Here is a 16,696-nt window from a genome sequence, read left to right as displayed (position 1 = left end):
TGCTTTCTCCACTTCAAAGTCACATCACCTTTTGCTTATAGGGATATTGACTGCACCGAGTGACAGAAATTTATCTTCATACCCTTCGTCCGAATTTAGATACACTGCAGATAGGTGTCTGTCGACGCGCGTTTCGCCCCACAATGCTCAGCGAAAGCTAGGGCCTCATCAGGACTACCTGACACCTGTATTCTCCTACCTATTATTGGATTTTTTTTCTCAAGGGGGTGTGTTTAGTTCCGGTAAATGAACATTTACAATTGGTTTCCAACAGACAAGCCTCCAAAGAGACTATCTAATTGCTAGGAGAATCAGACTTGATACAAATGCATCTTAAATCTGCCGCAAAGACACAGAGATCATGTGCTCCGCTATACAAATATTGCCATCATATAAAACACTAGGTTAGACATAGAGAAATGGAAACTTAAATAGAGAAATAGTTTTTAGTGAAAAGTATCTACTTAAACTTGATAGTCATTATCTGTTGATCAAGAGATTGTATCAGCTAGACAGATAATTTTTGTTTTGTTATTCAGAACTGCAATAATTAGCCCAGAAAAGAAGCATATTCTATTCTTTCATTTAGCCCAGTAGGAGTCATAGTTTTTAGTGTATATGTCCACTTGGCTTCTTTTCTAAGAAGACACTTGTCCTCATCACCTCCTCTTCCATTTGTAATCCCTTTATCAATTGCTTTAAATTTTAAAGATACAGTGCTACTATTATGTACCTCTTTAAAGTGGCGAGCTATACTTGTATCCCTTTCATAGAGAATGTCATCCCTGTGCTCCTGCACCCTGTCCTTGAAAATTCTTTTCATTTTTTCCAACATAGAACAGGAGGCAGGAGCACTGTAAGAGATAGGCAACCCCTACTATGTTGCAATTTGCAAAATGTCTTATTTCAAAATTCTTGCCTGTGTGGGTGCAAAAAGTTTTACTTTTTAGGATATATGGACAGTAGACACAGTGTCCACAAGGATAGGTGCCTTTAACCTGTTGATGTTTATTTAGCCAGGTGGTTTCAGTCTGTGATCTAACAAATCTACTTTTGACTAGTTTGTCTTTGAGATTTGGTGATTTTTTAGCTGTCATCAGTGGGTATTGTCCTACCTTATCTGCTATTTTATGACTCCCATGTTTCCATGTGGATTAGGTATGTGGATGACATACTCATGCTGTGGGATGGTCCCCTGGCCTGTCTTCAAGAATTTGTCTCCAATTTAATTAAAAACAACCGTAACATCTTTCTAACATATGCCTCAAGCACTAAAGAACTGCCATTCCTAGATATAGTGATCAAAAAAGAAGGTAATAAAATCTCTACTGAGAATTACCGAAAAAGTACAGCAACGAATAGTGTCCTGGAGTCATCAAGCAGCCACCCTGAATCTCTAAAGAAAGGCATACCTTTCAGTCAACTATTGAGATTAAGGAGAAACTGCTCCTCCAGGACAAAATTCGATTATCATGCTGATCAGATGTGCCAAAGATTTATAGAAAGGGGATATTCACGAAAAATTGATTAGATACACCCTAAATAAAGTAAGGAAAATGAATAGGGATGACCTCCTATATTCAAAAAAAGAGAAAAAAGTTGAAAATAACTTAAGGTTTATTACAACTTATAATTGCCAGTGGCATAATATTCGATCCATATTGGCACAGAAATGGCACATTCTAACACTAGATGAAAAAATAGCAGATACGGTAGGACAATACCCACTGATGACAGCTAAAAAATCACCAAATCTCAAAGACAAACTAGTCAAAAGTAGATTTGTTAGATCACAGACTGAAACCACCTGGCTAAATAAACATCAACAGGTTAAAGGCACCTATCCTTGTGGACACTGTGTCTACTGTCCATATATCCTAAAAAGTAAAACTTTTTGCACCCACACAGGCAAGAATTTTGAAATAAGACATTTTGCAAATTGCAACACAGTAGGGGTTGTCTATCTCTTACAGTGCTCCTGCCCCCTGTTCTATGTTGGAAAAACGAAAAGAATGTTCAAGGACAGGGTGCAGGAGCACAGGGATGACATTCTCTATGAAAGGGATACAAGTATAGCTCACCACTTTAAATAGGTACATAATAGTAGCACTGTATCTTTAAAGTTTAAAGCAATTGATAAAGGGATTACAAATGGAAGAGGAGGTGATGAGGAAAAGTGTCTTCTTAGAAAAGAAGCCAAGTGGACATATACACTAAAAACTATGACTCCTACTGGGCTAAATGAAAGAATAGAATATGCTTCTTTTCTGGGCTAATTATTGCAGTTCTGAATAACAAAACAAAAATTATCTGTCTAGCTGATACAATCTCTTGATCAACACATAATGACTATCAAGTTAAAGTAGATACTTTTCACTAAAAACTATTGCTCTATTTAAGTTTCCATTTCTCTATGTCTAACCTAGTGTTTTATATGATGGCAATATTTGTATAGCGGAGCACATGATCTCTGTGTCTTTGCGGCAGATTTAAGATGCATTTGTATCAAGTCTGATTCTCCTAGCAATTGGATAGTCTCTTTGGAGGCTTGTCTGTTGGAAACCAATTGTAAATGTTCATTTACCGGAACTAAACACACCCCCTTGAGAAAAAAATCCAATAATAGGTAGGAGAATACAGGTGTCAGGTAGTCCTGATGAGGCCCTAGCTTTCTCTGAGCATTGTGGGGCGAAACGCGCGTCGACAGACACCTATCTGCAGTGAATCTAAATTCGGACGAAGGGTATGAAGATAAATTTCTGTCACTCGGTGCAGTCAATATCCCTATAAGCAAAAGGTGATGTGACTTTGAAGTGGAGACAGCAAACAGTTTGAGGTCGGAAGCACTTGTCCCGACTCAGCATGAAACTTCAGTATCTATATCCGAACTAATCACTGCAGTTTTTGCGGATATAAGGTGGATCCGGTGAGCACAAACACAGATACCTGGACATTTATACAGTCATAGAAGTCTAGAGGAGTGTATTAAATGCAGACACTCGGACCGCTACTTACCGCTGTCTTGCGGTTATAAAAGTGGAGCCAGAGGTGAGCACTAACACAGATACCTGGACTGTTGTAACACTACAGAAGTCTGGAGGAGTGTTTTGACGCAGACACCCGGACCACTACCTACCGCAGTTTCCTGGAAAGCTGCAATTGTCTTGGGTCGCAAGTAATAACGGCATCTTGCAAGAAAAAATATTATTTATCCATGCTAGCTAGAGAGGACGCATTTACCTCGGAGTTCTAGCTTGCAAGGTTCATCAACAAAGATTATGTTCTAAAGCAAAGAATGAGCCCCGGAAAAATCTCTTTCTTAAGTTTCCTTTCACTTGTAACCTGGGCCCAGGCAGAAACGGACTCTTTTGAAATATTTTGCTCCTCTCTACTTTTTCAATCACAAGGAGGACTTTCATACAGGTCGTATATTTGATCAAAAGTAATCTTACAAGATTATTAGTTATCTTTCTTTGGTTGATTTACAGGATTAATATATATGTTGCAACTATACTAGCTGTTTTAGCAATATATTACGATAATGCATATCCCACTGCAGTGGTAGTAATATAATTTATTATACCATGACAAATTGCAATGACTTTTCAGTATCTTTGTTACTGTGTAAATAAATTTGCTGTTGACCAGAGCTTATGTGCATCCGCATGTTTGTTTCTTGACCAAACACCTACCTAAGTAAAATGAAGCTCTACAGAGTGCTGCAATCCCCCATCTTTACACAGTAACTCATACAGCTCTACTGTGGTCTTTCTTTTTCTAATATACTTTGTAGCTATAAAAGTTTTTGGGGGTCTGCACCTGATCTAAGAAACGGATAATCACCGCTTGGATTTTAAATAAACAAAATATAATTACTGTTAAAGTACCTTGTTCTGTTTAAACAGGAAGGTGTCAGTATTCCTCTCCCAGTATTTGCTTTGTAATTTATATATATATATATATATATATATATATATATATAATGTGATTATAAAAGATGTATTTAAATAAATAAAAAATATAGTATGTAAAGATATTTATTTTAAAAATAAGATACACTAACAATAACTACAAATTATTTTATGATTTCAGCAAACTTGAAAATCTCTAAGAAAAAAGAATACAAATAATTAGAATATGAAAGCAAGTATGTTATTTCATAACACATTATTAAAAATTTTATCTGTAAGTATAATAATTCTAAAGTCATCTTCTGTCTATGCTATAAACATGTTTGTTCTGATATTAAAGCCAGGTTATCAATATATACATAATTTGAAAGAAATCAGTTTAAATTGGATAGTCAATTAATTAATAATTCATTTGTTATGAGGGACATAATTGAATGTAATATTTCCTGTCCCTTCAAAAACTAAAATACATGTATGTCACCTATGAAATTATCTCAGATGAAATGTATCCCTTTTTTTTTTCTTTTTTTAAAAGTTTTTAAAGCTTATTGATAATAAAACTGATGATACAAGTAAGTTCCCAAACACAGTGGGAAATGTAAAACAAAGCATGTAAACTTCATGATACAACAAAAAAGCATAGGATAAAACCAGAATACTCACTTAGTTGAAAGATACCGTAGTAGATACGGGTAATCCGAAAAGAAAAAGGGGTATCAGGCACATTATCGATGGAAAAGGGAAAGAAAAAATAGAAGAGAGAGAAAGAAAGAAAGAAAAAAAAAGAAGACGGTAGGCAGGCTCTTGTATAGTCCATATGCTAGCAGGGAGTGTCCGAAGGAACCATCTACATGCCTGACCTAGGGAGCCAATTGGGCCTAAACACTTTAATCCAGTCTTCCCAAATCAATTCAAAGAGGTCTATTTTGTCCATTGAGTAGAACACATTCCTTTCCATAGAGTTAATGTAGGCCATAATGTCTAGGACAGAGGACCAACTCGGGGGGTTCTGGGTTTTCCAGGCTCTAGTGATCACCAGTCTAGTGGCCGAGAAAAGATACACACACATATAACTCTGAAACTTAGGGAGGGAGTGTAGGCCTAAATGTAATAAAGCAGTTTCTGGGGACTTTGAATGATGTATATTTAGCCTGGTTAGTAAAGTGTATACCCTGTGCCACAGGGGCTTAAGCTTAGGGCAAGCCCACCATATGTGGAGAGAATCCCCAGGTTTTCCGCAAAGTCTCCAGCACTGGGGTGTAGGGATCAGTTTAAGTTTAAAAAATCTCATTGGGGTGAAATACCAATGGGAGAGCAATTTGTAATACGATTCAAAGAGGGTTGTGCAATGTATAGCTTTTGAAGTGAGGTCAAAGGCCATAGACCAAAGGAGCGGAGGGTAGTGCACATGTAAAATATCCTCCCATTTTTTGATGTGTGAAACCTTACCATCCGGGATTGCCCCCTCCACAAGCTAGTAGAAATGGGTCAAGGGTTTACAGATTTTCCCACCTTTTTTCCATAGTGTTTCCCAGATGGTCAAGGGGCGGGGAAGGGACTGGGTGAATCCCCAGGATCTCAAAATACTTTTTATCCAAGTATATCTAAAGCATAGCTTGGGAGGTACGGCCTGTGTACCGGTAAGTTGGGGCAGGGTCCGGTAAGTGTCTGGGGAGAGGGGTGAAATTAGATCAGAAACCAAAGAGATACCCAGATTGGACCACGCGTTGGGATGCGAATCAGGAAGGCCCAACAACAAACCAGTTAGAAGAGTGAACAGGCGAGGGGTGAGGGGATATCTCGGTTTAGTGTCTCAATTTGTCCCAGGAGCTCAGGCATTCATTTATTACAAACTTCCCAACATTGATAGTGCATCTGCAATGCGGGGGGGGGATTAAAATTAAGTTGCGTAAAAGGATATGGTTAGGAAGAGATGCCTGCTCCAAGGCACGCCATCTGCTCATACACAAATTGTTTCCCCAATGTGAGATATGGGAAAGCATAGCTGCTTCATAGTAACGGATAACAGAGGGAGAGGCAACTCCCCCTAGGGATTTCAGATATTGAAGTAATTTGTGGGCAACCCTAGCTGGTTTGCCTTGCCAAATATACCTCAAAACGTCACTTTGAAATTGTAGTAGCAGACATTGTGTGAGTCTTATGGCAGGCACCTAAAAATATAGGTTAATTTTGGTAAAAACATCTTTAATGTTGCGATCCTACCCAACCATGAGATTGATTTATAATCCCATTCAGACGTTAGGTATCTCAGTTCAGCTAGCAAGGGGATATAATTGTCTCGAATCAACTGGGCTTTATCTGGTGAGATAAAGATTCCTAGATGTTTAATATTGTTAGGCTTATGACTAAACCCACGTGTTTGCATTAAGGCCTGGGTATATTCAGCTGAGAATCCCTTGGTATAGACCTCAGTCTTCGAGGTGTTAAGCTAATAGTAAGACATGTCTCCAAAGCATTTTAGTAAAGATAAAAGGGCCGGGATAGTGGTTTGGGGAGCAGATGTAAATATTGCGATGTTATCAGCAAAGAGAGCAATTTTATGGGTGGCACCGTGGAGAGTGATCCCTGAGATAGAGGGGTCTTGGCGCGTGAGCTCAGCAAGGGGTTCTATGGCGAGGGCAAAAAGTAAAGGAGACAGAGGGCACCCCTGTCGCGTCCCATTAGTTAGGGGGAAGGAGTCAGAGCAGAATCCTAAGCCCCTAACCTTAGCCGACGGGCACGAGTACAAGGCTCTTATAAAGGACACAGACTCTATCGGAAACTTGAATACATCTAATACATCCCACAGATACTCCCAGCGAACCCGATCAAACGACTTTTCGGCGTCTAGGGAGACCACCAAAAAAGGCTTACCTAGTCTGGTAGCTTCCATCACAATATTCAGTAGGTGCCTAGTGTTATCAGGGCCTTTCCGATTATGAATAAACCCCACTTGGTCCATATGAATTAGGCTAGGTAAGAGAGTCGCCATACGGTTCGCTAGAATCTTAGAATAAATTTTGATATCGGTGTTGATAAGGGAAATGGGTCAATAGCTAGGACACAGAGAGGGGTCCTTCCCTGCCTTAGGTATAGTGACAATAGTGGCTTTGAGGAACTCCCTTTTAAAGGAGCCCCGAGAGCCAGAATATTGGAAAAAGCGGTGGAGAATGGGGATAAGGTCCTTTTTATACGTTTTATAGAATAATGCAGGAAATCCGTCTGGGCCGGGGGCCTTAAGTTTAATTTCGAGTATGGATATTGGTACTTTGAGGGAGTCCCGTTGTTCGTCTGTCAAAGTAGGGAGCTTAAGGTTTTTGAGGGTTTGCTGAATATCAGGTCGTGGGGTAGTTGTGGGGGATTCTGAGTTCTGAATATTGTATAACTCCTCGTAATAAGTGGCAAACATAGACCCTATCTGTTTAGGTAACGTGGAGGACCATCCGTTATGTTTCAAAATTTGTATTCGGGAGGCACTCTCTCTATGCCTGAGCTTTTTTGCCAGCATAGTATCTGCCTTATTCCCTTTGTGGTAAAATAGCTGTCTAAGTTTTAACAGCTGTTGTTGTGTCCGCTGTAATTCTAAGGTACAAATATGGTCTTTTAGTTATTTTATGGCAGTGGACTGTGCTGGGGAGGGGGAAAGTCAGTTAAGTCTCTCTAATTCGTTAAGTTTACTAAAGGCTTGTGAGAGGGGCAACCCGCGGACCTTCCTAATTAGTTTCTTTAGGTCTTTTTCTAATTCCTGTCGAAAGGGAATATCAGCCAGAATAGTGTGTGGCATAGACCACGTTGGTGGACATGAGGTAGTAAAGGAATTGTAGACTGTAAGTGAAACCTGATCATGATCAGACCATGCACATGGGAGGATAGTAGTGTCTTTGACTTGAGCTAGGATTTGAGACTGGCTAAAAATGTAGTCTAATCTGGTATAGGTTAGATGAGGGGGAGAGAAATGTGTGAAGTCTCTATCTGTAGTGTGGAAAGCACGGCAGATGTAAAAATATCCAAATGCAAGCATAAGGTACCTGAATTTGAGGGAAAGGGAAACCAATCTATGATCATTAGGGTTTGGTATATGAGTGTTTTTATCTAGAAGGGGATCCCTGATAAGATTAAAGTTCCCACCCAAAATTACTCTACCTTGCTTGTATTTATCAACCGTCCTTAGTATTTTACGTAAACATTTACACTGACCTGTATTAGGTAGGTAAACCGATACTAGCGTATACATGCATTGGTTGAGTCTACAGTTGAGAATAATATATCTAGCTTGGGGGTCTATTTCCTGGAAAGTGATTTCACATGCAAGGCGCTTGTGTATTAGGATGGCGACACCTCTAGCCTTTGTAGTGAAGGGGGCAAGAATTAGGGTAGTGTAGTGCTTAGAGAAAAGTGTGGGAATGTCACCAACCTTCCAGTGTGTCTCCTGAAGGAAGATTAAAGTTCCCACCCAAAATTACTCTACCTTGCTTGTATTTATCAACCGTCCTTAGTATTTTACGTAAACATTTACACTGACCTGTATTAGGTAGGTAAACCGATACTAGCGCATACATGCATTCGTTGAGTCTACAGTTGAGAATAATATATCTAGCTTGAGGGTCTATTTCCTGGAAAGTGATTTCACATGCAAGGCGCTTGTGTATTAGGATGGCGACACCTCTAGCCTTTGTAGTGAAGGGGGCAAGAATTAGGGTAGTGTAGTGCTTAGAGAAAAGTGTGGGAATGTCACCAACCTTCCAGTGTGTCTCCTGAAGGAAGACAACATCTGGATTTGAGTGCTTGAGAGATCTAAGGAAGACACTACGCTTGCCAGGTGAATTTAACCCTCTCACATTGTTTGTAAGAAACTTTAAGGTGTCCCTGCTAGCCATTTGAGTGTGATGGAAAACAACTTAAAGACAAGAGCCTGAGGAGAGGATTGAGGAAAGAGGATAAAAGAAAGATTAAGAACTTGGAATAAGGGATATAATTCTTACACATTAGGTAGTTAACTGTTGTGGTGGAATTAGTCCACCAGGGTGAGCCCAACATGAGGGATAAGTGGGGGGGGGGGGGATCACCAAGGTCTAGCAGAAAGACCGGGGCGGTTTGACCCAAAAATATAAATAACATCAATAAACATTTGAATAAACAATATGCAGAAATTAACTGAAGGATAAAATAACAAGAACCTTAGCTTCAATTACCCTGTAACTACATTGAGACACCAAACTGGACAACCAGGGTTGAGAGCAACAGTAAAGACGTAAATAAAATGAGGTAGATACTTATCTTGCATCTGAGGCCCCAAACCAATGAATCCCAGAGTCCTATATATATGGGCCTTCAGGGGATCACCTCCTTTGGGGTGGTGACTGGCGAGTTGTTTTTGCCATTTAAGCCTCTGTTCTTTAACTTGCCAGAGCTGAGGCTCTGAGCCGTGATTGGGAAGTTGTTGGAGGTTGGGGATTATTCGTAGGTGGACGCAAGCCCCAGGATTCAAGTATGAAGCCTTGGTTGAGGTTGGCCACAATATGTGAGTGATTGTCTTTTGTAATGAATAGTTTTGTAGGGAAGCCCCATCTGTATTTAATGTTCTCAAGCCTTAGGACCCCTGTGATTGGGGAAAGTAGTCTCCTTTGCTGGAGAGTGTGTTGAGACCCAGTCCTGCAGCAATTGGATGTTCTTGAACTTTTCAGACAAGGCAGGCTTATGGAAGGCTGCCTGCAGAATCTGATCCTTCAGGCTTTAGCTATGGAAGCATGCAACTACATCTCTGGGTTTGTCGGATGCAAGCGCTCTAGGTCTAAGTGCTCTGTGGCAGTGCTCCAAGGTGTTAGGAGACATTGTGAAAGTACCCAAAAGTTCTCTAAATAGCTCTGAGAGGAAGTTCTAAAAATCAGCCGGTAAAACATCTTCTGGGATGCCTCGGAAGCGAATGTTACTGCGTTGCGATCTGTCCTCCAAGTCAGCTAATTTATACTCCAATTGTGTGACCTGATCCGCTAGGGATTCAGAGTATGCCAGGAGGTTAGTGTGGTCAGTAGTTAGGTCATCTTGCTTGCGTTCTAAGTCATCAACCCGTTCCCCAATCTCAGAAATGTCCTTCCGGAGCTCAGCTGAACTGCAATGAATCTCTTGGGTGATTGAGAGGGTTTGGGCAGCCAACAATTTCTGCATAGCTGTCTCTGTGATGTATTTGGAAGAGGACACACAGGAGTTGACACTAGATTGCGAGTCCCCATCATGGGAGTCCTGATCAGCATGGCTAGAGGCAGACTGAGACGGTACTCTGGTGGTTTGAAGATAAAAGTGATCCAGAACTGTCTTCTTAGCTTTAGACTGAGAATTAGACTGTCTCCTCTCCGTATGTGGCATTACATCCAGGCAAGTAACTTCAATATATATTTTCGAAGGAAGAGACAGATAGGGGCTTCCCGAAATCTGTGGAGCAATCAGTTAAGTCATAAGAGTGCAAGATAAAACATTAATTAGAACATTAATTAGAACATGAGCTAAGCTCCAATATGCCCATACAGCTAAATAAGGTTAACCGCCCCAGCCATACGAGCCCCTCCACCTACCGCATCAGAGAGAAAATAAACTCCTCACAGATTGCCCAAAAGGGCTGATCAGGGTATACGACTGATGTAGTGGTGGAAAAGCTCCAGGGAGGGAAGTTAATGACAGCAATATGTCAGGGATTATGAATATCAGAGGGTGAGCAAGATGATATGGCAACGCTAATGCCCTAAAACCAGACCCTCACCTTGGGGAATATGGGGATACGACCCAAAGGAAGGGAGAGGGAAGTGGGAGGTGACCCACCCAGACAAGCTGGGCGGGAGCGGGAAGGTGAGGGGTGGTCACACAAATGAAGCTCTGAAAGTATTACCCAAACACAACAGTTAGTAAAACATTGGTATATGAGCAAAAACAGTACTGAAAAACAGGAATGTAAGGTGGGATAGACTTAAAGCTTGATAGTATATGCGAACAATCTAGGTCAAATCAAGAAAAAACACTCCACTCTGGGTATGGACCTCAGAGACACATAAGCTGATGCAGCAGCTAAATCACAATCCCCCAAGTACCCACCAGGGCATGCAATGTCACTTTGTATTTGAGTATTTCTGCCAGTCAATTCGTTAGGGGTCCAACGTAATTAGAGGGCACTGAGGGGGGAACCAGGTAGGGCTCTTAAAGAATGGTAGATCCGGAGGCCCACTACTGTGTTAGGATAGACACTTGCAATGTCCCTTAAAGATGAACAATCCAGCTGCTCACTTAGAACTGCTAAGCCCTTTGGGCAGATAGAGCTATTTTTTGGGTAAGCCTATGGGCCTCAATTAAGCTATGAACCAGCTAGTCACAAGTGGTGCTGAGAAATGTATCAGGTATACTGGGGCTGTAACATCTATCCTCCCCCAAGGCTAGGTGGTAAGCTGATCAATGTAAGAGGGGCTACCAAGGGATGACAAAGGAGGCAACAGGGGGTATATGGGCCTTGTGTATCTGTGAGAAGGCCTTCTGGAGTCACAAGGTACAGGTCACAGGGCACCTCAAGAAAAGTAATTCACTGGCCGGGTATTATAAGGCGTCAGGGAGAGTGGAAATAGACCAGAGGGTATAGGTGGCCCACACAGGTAAATCCCAATCTGTGTGTCTCTTTAGGGTGTCAAGTTCAAGTTCACCCCCCCTGCCTTACCCCACCTCTGGTCAGATGCGGAGGCCTCTGCAGCAGATGTAGCAGCACGGGTTGGAGCTTGTGTACCCCAGCAGCCAAGGGGCAGAGATGAGGCAGCTCCTGTGTGTCCTCCTGTGTGTCCGGGATGTAGCAGGCAGGTAGAAACAGCAGCCGATTCAGCACTTAGGCTTCTCTCCTCTCACTGACCGAGGATGCGCCACTGCAGGAGGGGAAGGCCCCAACCAAGATGGCGGATCCTCGCGCCCAAAATTTGCTGAGTGCATATAGTTCCGGTCTACTGGGCTAGCAGGTAGCAAGTCGTATAGCTCAGGCTGTGTAGGGACCTACGGCTCCCCAGAGTGATGGGCTGTGTGGCGTATGAGATACACCGGAAGGGGGTACAACTCAGGCAGATCAGTGTTGGAGGGGAAAGGAGCGGAGTCTCCGGTCACCAGTTCAGGGCTCAGATTAGCCACTTAGCATATGAGGAGGTAGCAGCCTTCTGCTCCAGAGCGGATCCCCGACCCTCGGGAGCAAGTTAGGAACTTTTCAATGAGGCTGAGCAACATCCAGGGTGAGGCAGCTGCCTGGGGTCGAGATATAGCCACAAAGTCCCCCTATCTCAGGCTAGCAAAGTAATGCTGCTATCTGTATACAAAGTCCAGCAGGATTGCCTCAAAATACTGTGAATTATTTAACTGAATTTACACTTTTAAACACTTAGGTTCAGGAGCTCCCCTTCTGCACGTCTGATCCTGTTGGCAGTTAGCTCTGCTCCCATGAAATGTATCCCTTTATCTGTATGATTGGTCACAATCTGAGTCCTCTATAGCACAAAGTAGGGGGAATGTATATGAGATAAATATTAATAAAATAGGATAATGTGAAAACTAATTGTTAGACACATTCAATTAATTTATCAATAATTCCACCATTATTCCTCCTATGATTCTTCTCAAATGCATGCATTGTGCAAACTAACCTGATGTATGATCTTTAAAAGTCGATTATAGCCCAAATATCAATTTATCTGCATTATGCCTCACATTCATCACTTGTTCATCAGGATTGTAAAATACCATCTAAAATAAATGAGAGGAAACATGTGTTTCCCATAGGATGTATCCTGCCTCCCCCAGTCTTGTTCTGGACATTGTGTACACTTACCATGTGAAGGTGTCTTTAGATGTTGTAGAAGTTAGCACAGATGAAAGACAATGCCACAGACATGATCACATTGGTATTCTTCACTTTCAGTGTGTAGCTGAAGTAAATCTCCCTAATAGAAAATAAAGTGTAAATAAAAAAATCTAATAAGGGGGCATGTCTAACCAGCGGCAAAGATGGCTGCTTTTCTACATGGCTGAGCAATTAAGTTGCTAGATCTGCTATTTATCGCTCAGATGATTTGTAATCTTAGTCAATTCCTAACATTAAAACAGAGTTAAAGTTGTGCTGAGCAGATTACACTACTTTTAAAAGAGATTTCAGCCTGGAACACCTTAATAGATGAAGTGCGTAGCGGAGGTTATCTAACGGCCTAGGCCTTCATCTCGCCCCCTCCCTATATTTCTGTGGACACAGGACCAACAGCTGTATATGCTGTACACTTTTCAACAGTATACCAGTATATTGAAAGCTACAGTAAACACTGAGAACTTTCAGTAACTGATGGAGCTGAGTCACGTAACCATGCTGAGAGAGGTTGACCGATTATTTCAGGATCACCTTATACGGCTTATGGAGACCCTGCATTTTGAATGGGGGAGTGTTTGCAAAAAAGTTGCACCGAGAATACTGCTTACCCCAGAGGGCAAATCAGCCATGCAAGAAGATTCCCACTACATGGAACCTGATGTTGTGGAGACAATGTGTCAGGTAGACTGTGTAGCGACAACCTTACTGGGCAACGAAAGCCCCATAGCGACACATGGCAGAGCCAACAGTTTTGTGCAGACGGCAGAAGTAGCTAAGATTAGTCATGAGATGGTGCCCTGGGATCCGCTTACCATTCAGTCCTGCTCCAGGGCCCCAATCCTGAATCGCAGACACAATAAGGGGAGAGATTGCTTGATGGGAATTCTGTTTGCTCAGAGTCTTAACTCCCGGATGATAAGAGCTGTTTCAGGTGAAGGTCATATAACACCCGCAATGGAATACTGAGCTTCATCCTGAAGCAGCTGTCACTCAAATTTGAGAGAGCCCTTTACACATTATACGAGCCGCAGGACAGGGCCACATCCACACCCGAGATGTACCTGAACGACCTCATAGAACTGTCCCTGTTCCCCAGATCAGGAGTGGGGTAATTTGTTATTCGGCTAACAAGAAGTTGTATAGCCACTTGGTGAGACTCTTCTATTGACTCCCACATCCCGGGTCATGTTACTTCTAAACCCATGTCCCAAATATATTTATCCTTCTCACTTTGTTTATAAGTGCTTTTTGTTAGTCGCACAGGTTTGCTGCTTTTACCTCACGCAAATGATATGAGAGTTATGTTTTGCATTCAACTTTATTAATATTCATCCATGTACTGCACATACCAGTATATTCCCATGTTTGAGATGTTCATCTGATTTGTCAGGAATACTACTGCTATAGTTACTAATAGGGACGATCAGCTATTTTTAGAAACCTTTAAGGGAATGCTCATTACGTTACAATAGAGAGCTAAGTGTTTTTACTACGACTTGTTTACTACATTGTCTATGTCATGATCCTATGTGAATTTGTCTTTTACCCTTAGCGGCGGATGTTGATTATAGCGCAGGGGATCTCAATGAGCTATGTATATCCACCATAGCCTGCAGATATAAAATTTCATGCCCAGTGGTTTCTATCATAAACTTCTTATACCGCAAGTATGTACAAATATTGCACAGTAATTTGGTGATTTTTTTACATGAATGACAGTGCAATTAGCTCTTACAGTGTTCACAGTTAACTGAGTTTCACTAACTAATTGCACCCATTACAAATACACAATAATCAGATGTATACCCTCTCTTGCTATAAGTACATAACGACACACTCTCCTGAGGTAAGCTGGGTGTTCACATGCTCTTACACTCCTTCGCCACATATTACTGGCACTACAAATATCTTATGTAGGATTATACATCCATATACCATATGTATGACCTCCATGTCCCTATCGTTCAAAATTTGAGCTCAGCCTTTAGCTCTCCCCAGTTTTGGTTACTCATATATAAATGTTATGTCCAGAGTTGATAAATCTATATCTATGTTTGCTATATTTACAGTTGATACTCCCTAAGACCCATGGGTGGTCTAATAATACTATATACCTCATTATATAGATCCTATTGACTACACTGGAGACCCAGAAGCGGCCTCATTTTTTTATGGAGGTAGGAAAATTAGGGATAAAGGATGGTATGTCCCACGCTCCTATTCAGGTACTAATTGGACAGCTCTTGATATTATTGTATAAATTGATAAATCACCCTGTTGTCATGTAGATTGCTGATTGTATGAATTTATACTTTTCCACTGTAAATATTCATGTATGCATCTTTACCCCCAATAAAAAGTTATCTTTTAAAAAAAAAAAATCTAATAAAATGGTACATAGTTCTGCATCCCTCCCCCTAACACTAACTATTTCCTAAATGTTTTTAGCAATATCTTACTAAGCGTATGTAGCCTCTTTTGTGTTATGTTATAACAATCAAGTGTGAAGCTGAGTCACATACATTGTGCATACTCAACCTCTGATGTATGACTTTGTCAATTTGATGTGCTGCAGAGTATCCCTTTATCTGCTATCTGTGGCATTCATCCCATCTAATATCTAATGTCTAAAATGAGTAATACATGTAAAATAATTGTGTGCCGTATGATGGACCAGTGGCCGAACCCCCCCCCCCCCCAGTCTTAGTCCATACATTGGGGCCTATCTATCAAGCTCAAAATGGAGCTTGACAGCCCGTGTTTCTGGCGAGTCTTCAGACTCGCCAGAAACACAAGATATGGAGCAGCGGTCACAAAGACCGCTGCTCCATAACCCTGTCTGCCTGCTCTGAGCAGGCGGACAGGAATTGCCAGAATTCAACCGGATCGAGTACAATCGGGTTGATTGACACCCCCTGCTGGTGGCCCATTGGCCGCGAGTCTGCAGGGGGCGGCGTTGCACCAGCAGCTCACAAGAGCTGCTGGTACAATGCTGAATACGGAGAGCATATTGCTTTCCGCATTCAGCGATGTCTTGCAGACCTTATCCGCATTGTCGGATCAGGTACGCAAGACATTTGATAAATAGGCCCCATTGTGTATACTTACAATGTGAAGGTGTCTTTAGATGTTGTAGAAGTCAGCACAATTGAAAGACAATGCCACAGACATGATTACATTGGTTTTCTTCACTTTCAGTCTGTAGATTAAGTAAATCTCCCTAATCAAAAATAAAGTGTAAATCAAAATATCTAATAAAGTGGTACATAGCTCTGCATCCCTCCACCTAACACTATTTTCTAAATGTTTCTTAGCAATAGCTTAAGTGTATGTAGCCTCTTTTGTGTTATGTTATTATAACAATCAAGTGTTAATCTGAGTCACATACTTTGTGCATACTCAATATCTGATATATGACTTTGTCAATTCAATGTGCTTCTGAGTATCCCTTTATCTACTATCTGTGACATTCATCCATTTCAGACTATCTAAAAGATAATAATGTCTAAAAGGAATAACACATGTAAACTAATTGTGTGCCATATGATGGATCAGTGGCCCAAATCCCACACCCCAGTCCTGGTCCATACATTGTGCATACTTAGCATCTGATATTGTCTTTTGATATAGTAATTTTTTGAACAGTCCTAACATGTTCACCTACTTTAATTTTACTAAAAGGGTCATATTCTCTCAATGCTCCTATATAAATTATATTATTTACCTTCTGAAGTGACTGTTAATGATGTTGTCTCTGACATTGACCCCTCATCCCAGAAAAGCCCCACTATGACTTTGCCATCCTCCTCATCTTGTTGGAGGGCTAGGGGCACCTGGATGCCCTGCAGCATCCCTGCCTGTTGAGCTATGTTATGAAGCATGCTGCAGGCTATAGTGATCTTCACCACCTTCCTAG

Source organism: Bombina bombina, chromosome 6 (assembly GCF_027579735.1).
Source record: "Bombina bombina isolate aBomBom1 chromosome 6, aBomBom1.pri, whole genome shotgun sequence".
In the NCBI taxonomy this organism is placed as follows: domain Eukaryota; kingdom Metazoa; phylum Chordata; class Amphibia; order Anura; family Bombinatoridae; genus Bombina; species Bombina bombina.
Note: the sequence above shows the minus strand (reverse complement) of the source record.